Source organism: Mizuhopecten yessoensis, unplaced genomic scaffold, assembly GCF_002113885.1.
Source record: "Mizuhopecten yessoensis strain PY_sf001 unplaced genomic scaffold, ASM211388v2 scaffold849, whole genome shotgun sequence".
NCBI classification, from domain to species: domain Eukaryota; kingdom Metazoa; phylum Mollusca; class Bivalvia; order Pectinida; family Pectinidae; genus Mizuhopecten; species Mizuhopecten yessoensis.
In genome coordinates, this window is record NW_018403752.1 from 18,426 (window position 1) to 25,819 (window position 7,394).

The 7,394-nt window shown below is 39.8% G+C and overlaps 1 long non-coding RNA gene across 1 annotated transcript; it reads left to right on the top strand.

Moving 5' to 3' along the window:
- Positions 1-1,250: 1,250 nt before the first annotated feature.
- On the top strand, positions 1,251-7,158 carry LOC110453219. The gene is made up of 3 exons (XR_002463271.1): positions 1,251-1,416; positions 3,237-3,447; positions 7,054-7,158. It is a non-coding gene; the product is annotated as an uncharacterized LOC110453219 (long non-coding RNA).
- Positions 7,159-7,394: the final 236 nt, after the last annotated feature.

Genomic DNA, 7,394 nt, shown 5'->3' on the forward strand with positions numbered 1-7,394 from the left:
TCTCTCTCTCTCTCTCTCTCTCTCTCTCTCTCTCTCTCAAGTATGTGTTTGTTATAAATTAATTTATGTATTATTATAAATTAATTTATGTATTATTATAAATTGCATTATATTTATATGTTGTAAACCATTATGGAAAGGGCGTTTGTAAGTTGCAAGAACTTGTGTCCAATCCTTTAGTAATTATATTGCAATAAAATATGTTTAACTTGAACTAAACAACATGTACAATGTACTGACGATACACTGCCAGTTTATGGAAATGACGATCGGAAAGATCCGCGATTTGATAATTCGTCAGTTTCATTTTCATGCAATGTGTATTTAGAATACAATCAACCAGTATCTTTTTAAAAGTGTTGTTTGCGTCTTACGTTCAACAATCTTACAACACTTAAATTAAAATATCATCTAGAAATTTTCTAGATTTATATCTGAAAGGCGATCGTTGAAAGCCCCTTGACCCTCTCATCCTGACCCGATGAAAAATATAATATTGGGCAGCGATTTGGAAGTTTATATTTGTTAAGGACAGAGTCTTTATTGCGTATCATGTAAATTGACATCATCTCAGCCGATACCCGTCATCTTTCTTAAACAACATTAATCAGTTTCTTCAAGTTACCGAAAACTAACTATCACAACTAAGAAAAGCCATGTATTTCAATGTTAATCATTGTTACACACACACATTTGGAGCTGTTCGTATCAGTACAGCTTGTGTAACATAAACATACAAAATTTTACATTTAAACATTTAGATTTGTGAAGGTGGCGAAACTGCCTGCACCTTTGAGAAAAACCACGGAAGGCCTGATGACGTCACAAATGTTGCTGCGTGACGTCATTCAGGCGTGTTACAACAATGTTTATTTATAGGCATTTCAGTCGAATCTTCTTCTGTATTGGTGCTCGTCGGCATTTTGATACATGCCTATTTGGTCGAATTATTAACAGAAACCCTTACTAACGTGACGAATTTGCCTTCACTGACGTTATCTAAAAGGTTTACCAGTTCAATATCCATCCTGATGCCCTGGTCAGAGCCTATCTGCATGAGATATTTAATGGAATTAATGACATTGAAATCGATTGATTGAGTGATTGATTGATTGATAGGTTTTACGTCCGCTTCACTACCGAGTAGTTCGGTTATCAAGCAGACGAATAAAATCGACGTTCTCGACTTTTTATACTATACTACTTGAGTAATCGCACGCGACCTTTCTTGCCAAATTAGAAATGAAATGTCCGTATTCGTTGCCTGGTTTTCATTTGGGTATTAGTTTCGACCCTCCCACACTAAAGAGTTCCGATGTTTGCGAAATTCGTCTGTCGACATCTCCGGCTAAAATAATCGTTCTACAATGAAATACAAATGAATATGACATGTAACTATGAAGATTCAAGTCTCCGGTAACTATTTATATGATGCGTACACTTCTAAAACGTCTTCCCGTGCTGCTTTATCATCATGGGTCGTGTATGTGTAAATTCAGAACATGCGACTCGTAAATAATCAACGAATCTCATCTGATTCTCTTCAGCATACAATAAATTGACTTCTTATTTCCTAATCATACACATTTCCTGTAAATTCAAACATCCATGGAACGTTACATTACCCCTTTCATTGAAAAGCATTAGTCCCGAATGAGATACAATGTATCTCGAATTTACCAACATGACAGGTGCGTGTCTCGTGATGAATTATATCGTGCGGAAGGCATATAATGACTAAAGTAATATGGCATACTACTTTAGTCGTCTGCTCTGTGGGATGTGATGAGCGCATTTTATGCTAATATGTATTATACGGTAAACATTACCGTCATGCTATATGTATACATGTATATATATTTAGCTTATAACTTTGCATGGAGACTTATGTTTTAACACTTTCTGTTTCATAATAACCTTCAGTTGTATAAACAAGGAAATGTTTCTCAACCTTTATTAATACTTGGTACGTCCATACCTTGAAATTAATGTCACCACATGGTCACCTATACTGAAAAAAGAATGTTCAAGGAAGGGCAACCGAGCTAGTTCCATATCCCTTAAAGATCTCTTGTACCCAGAGCGTATCCGTCGGCTAGGGCTACCATCACTTGAATATAGAAGACTAAGATCTGACATGGTAGAAATCTATAAGCTGATAAACACCATAGATATAACCAACCAACAAATCATCCCTACCTTTGACATCCTCAATACGAGGGGGAAACTAAAAAAAAATTGGTACAAGACCAACATTAGGGGACATGCTTTTAAAAATATAATTGTAAATATTTGGAATCAACTCCCTACGACTGGTATATTCCCCAACCTTAAATGTTTTTAAATCTAGACTCAATAACATTGGGTCAACCATCCAGTCAAGTTTTTCCCATCGTGCTACTAATGTATTGTAATATAAGTTGTATACGCGTCCTCTGCACAACCTGTAAATATGTGAACAACAATGAAGAAGCGTCAACAGAAGCAATACTATGCTTACGGAGACGTCGACTACCATGAACCATGAACCATAATGTTTTTTATAGGTATTTTTTTTGATTTGATGCTTTTTACTTATGTTGTCGGAATAATATATATAGCTTTTAATAGCTAATGTTAAATGTTTTTAAATATCCTACGTTAAATAAAGTTTATTGTATTGTATTGTACCTGGAGATCAAGGGTTTGATCCCCGTTGGAAGCACGCTATTCTCTTTCCTGTTACAAATGGTGTCCGTGGCCCTCCCTGTTGTGACAGGGAGTTGGAACCTGGGTTGTAGTGTTCGAGGGTGAACACATTTAAAAAGGGGGGAGTACTCTGTGTGGCAGATTTTAATTGTACATTATAGGATATGGTCGCCTTCTAGCATCGAGCTAGAGGGAATTTCCCTTTATCTCAGTCATAGGGCGTCCGACTAGGAACCTGGAGATTGAGTGTTCGATCCCCGGTGGAAGCATACTATTCTCAAAGTCATAGTACAAATGGTGTGCTGACACCTGGAGTTAGAACCTTGGTTTGTAGTGTTCGAGGGTGAACATATTTAAAAAGGGGTTTCTTGGTAGATCCTTTGCCTTAACACAGATGGTCTCTAAATATAGGTTCATTTAAAACATAAAAAAACCTGTAATGAGGTGTATTAAAAGTGATCTCTTAAAAGAGGTAATATCTTGAGCAATATGTTAAATGTGTGTGTATTGTATGTGTACTGTATGGTTTACTGTATTTCTATTTATAGCCCTGTAACCCCAAACATCCAGACTTCGCCACATCAACAGGAACACTTTGTCAGACTCAGGAAATCAACGATACCCTTACAAAATTCCACTGGAAAGTGGCTCCCCCTAGTGGTCCTGATGGTATCACAAAGCCTCTTCGGGAACTGGAAGCATCAACATTCTTCGCCTCAACAAGGGGAATAACTCTGGACAGCATCTACTTCAACAGAGGTCAGTCTTAGAAACAATACAACTGTGAAGTAAAAAGGTTAAGTTTATAAGATAGCTCTGTGTTACACCTGTTTTAAAGTTTTCTTTGTAATATATAAGATTTTGAAATTTTCTTGATTTCTTTATTATGAACCTGCATCAGAACTAATCGGGTGTCGTCCATCTGTCCGTCCATGCTTTTGTTTCCAGAGATTATCTCAGAAACCGAAAGACAGCTCTTCTTTCCGAAATTTGATATGATGATACACTAGCTGTGAAATGTAGACTGTGCAGTAGGGGTTTGTAGGGTCAAGGTAAACATAACTGTTACTAAAAATAGATGGGGGGGGGGGGGGGGGGGGGGATAGTCAGGCACCTGGAATGGCTCTTGCTAACCTGTCAGTGTTCTAGTTGAAATTAAAATACAGTTGAATGTAGTGATAAGTAATAAATTTGTCTTGTTAATTTATTTAATCTTTGTGCTTCAGGGAGCAAAGTGCAGTGTCTGGCACGTGCTGTCAACTTTGATGGTGATCGGGGGCGGGAGATTGAGTCACTATTAGTACTGACAAGGGACTCTGTCCTCCCAGGAACCCAGCCTCCATCGGGTCCGAGCCGTTCAGCAGCCGTCTTAGATACCTAGGTAAAACTCAATACAACAACAGTAACTCTGATATAGAGAAAAGGTTTATTAGCAAGATACTTAAAACTGAGGGAGGCATGGAAATAAACTCATGGTAGAATTATGTATTGGATTGAGAATTAATGTTTCTATTCTTTGTCACATAGGATCATTTAATTATACTGCCTTCAAAGTTATGGGGTATATATAGCAGTCCCTTTGTCTGGTCTGATCTTGTCTGTACTTTATGGGATATATATAGCAGTCCCTTTGTCTGGTCTGAACATGTCTGTACTTTATGGGGTATATATAGCAGTCCCTTTGTCTGGTCTGAACTTATCTGTACTTTACTAAAGAATATTTAATAAAACCGTATTAGGCGTGTGTATCCAGACAAGACTGTGTGAACAGAGAGATCTGTACCCTAAGGTCAAAGTTCAAAGCAAGGTTCAAAGTCTATAACTGAAATGCTTGTACATTAATGACCTTTTTTGAAGTACAACTGAATGTACTATAGGAATGTGGATTATCACCCGAGGGGTACATGTACTATAGGAATGTGGATTATCACCTGAGGGGTAAATGTACTATAGGAATGTGGATTATCACCCAGGGGGTACATGTACTATAGGAATGTGGATTATCACCCGAGGGGTAAATGTACTATAGGAATGTGGATTATCACCTGAGGGGTAAATGTACTATAGGAATGTGGATTATCACCCGAGGGGTACATGTACTATAGGAATGTGGATTATCACCCGATGGGTACATGTACTATAGGAATGTGGATTATCACATGAGGGGTACATGTACTATAAGAATGTGGATTATCACCCGAGGGGTACATGTACTATAGGAATGTGGATTATCACCCGAGGGGTACATGTACTATAGGAATGTGGATTATCACCCGAGGGGTACATGTACTATAGGAATGTGGATTATCACCCGAGGGGTACATGTACTATAGGAATGTGGATTATCACCCGAGGGGTACATGTACTATAGGAATGTGGATTATCACCCGAGGGGTACATGTACTATAGGAATGTGGATTATCACCCGAGGGGTACATGTACTATAGGAATGTGGATTATCACCCGAGGGGTACATGTACTATAGGAATGTGGATTATCACCCGAGGGGTACATGTACTATAGGAATGTGGATTATCACCCGAGGGGTACATGTACTATAGGAATGTGGATTATCACCCGAGGGGTACATGTACTATAGGAATGTGGATTATCACCCGAGGGGTACATGTACTATAGGAATGTGGATTATCACCCGAGGGGTACATGTACTATAGGAATGTGGATTATCACCCGAGGGGTACATGTACTATAGGAATGTGGATTATCACCCGAGGGGTACATGTACTATAGGAATGTGGATTATCACCCGAGGGGTACATGTACTATAGGAATGTGGATTATCACCCGAGGGGTACATGTACTATAGGAATGTGGATTATCACCCGAGGGGTACATGTACTATAGGAATGTGGATTATCACCCGAGGGGTACATGTACTATAGGAATGTGGATTATCACCCGAGGGGTACATGTACTATAGGAATGTGGATTATCACCCGAGGGGTACATGTACTATAGGAATGTGGATTATCACCCGAGGGGTACATGTACTATAGGAATGTGGATTATCACCCGAGGGGTACATGTACTATAGGAATGTGGATTATCACCCGAGGGGTACATGTACTATAGGAATGTGGATTATCACCCGAGGGGTACATGTACTATAGGAATGTGGATTATCACCCGAGGGGTACATGTACTATAGGAATGTGGATTATCACCCGAGGGGTACATGTACTATAGGAATGTGGATTATCACCCGAGGGGTACATGTACTATAGGAATGTGGATTATCACCCGAGGGGTACATGTACTATAGGAATGTGGATTATCACCCGAGGGGTACATGTACTATAGGAATGTGGATTATCACCCGAGGGGTACATGTACTATAGGAATGTGGATTATCACCCGAGGGGTACATGTACTATAGGAATGTGGATTATCACCCGAGGGGTACATGTACTATAGGAATGTGGATTATCACCCGAGGGGTACATGTACTATAGGAATGTGGATTATCACCCGAGGGGTACATGTACTATAGGAATGTGGATTATCACCCGAGGGGTACATGTACTATAGGAATGTGGATTATCACCCGAGGGGTACATGTACTATAGGAATGTGGATTATCACCCGAGGGGTACATGTACTATAGGAATGTGGATTATCACCCGAGGGGTACATGTACTATAGGAATGTGGATTATCACCCGAGGGGTACATGTACTATAGGAATGTGGATTATCACCCGAGGGGTACATGTACTATAGGAATGTGGATTATCACCCGAGGGGTACATGTACTATAGGAATGTGGATTATCACCCGAGGGGTACATGTACTATAGGAATGTGGATTATCACCCGAGGGGTACATGTACTATAGGAATGTGGATTATCACCCGAGGGGTACATGTACTATAGGAATGTGGATTATCACCCGAGGGGTACATGTACTATAGGAATGTGGATTATCACCCGAGGGGTACATGTACTATAGGAATGTGGATTATCACCCGAGGAGTACATGTACTATAGGAATGTGGATAATCACCCGAGGCTACTATAGGAATGTGGATTATGACCAAAGGCTATGTTGTGTAAAACTTAGTACATGTACTATAGGAATGTGGATTATCACCCGAGGGGTACTATAGGAATGTGGATTATCACCCAAGGCTATGTTGTGTAAAACACATTGAACTGTGTTGCTGGCTCGTTATGGTCATAATTAGGTTGATGTGAAATTTCATAAATTTTCAGTGACCTATATCATGCTCCAGGTAAAATTATTTTGGGGGTAATGGCTTATAGCTGCTATGTGAGATTCTGTACACATCATCTGAAATGTTTTGAAACCCTGAACTTCTTTTTTGACAATCATGCTTTTGTTAACAGGTCCCAGTGACCCTGTCCATCCTAACATGGTACGGGTTACCATAACGATTCCATACCACGACGGACTACGTACCTCCTGTGCTGTCCACTCGTCAGCTCTCAAACTTCGATTGAAGTGCTCCAACCTGCTGGACATCAGTGACCTTCAAGTGACCTCTGGGTTTGGCTTTGTATCCAATGATACCAGGAACCATAACTCCCTAGGACTAGAGCCGAACCAGTTTAGCTTGACACTGAGGGGTGATTCAACACTGAGGTTCTACAGGTAAGTCAGGGGGTACAGGTAATAACTGTAATAATAAGTTATGATACCAGGAACCATAACTCCCTAGGACTAGAGC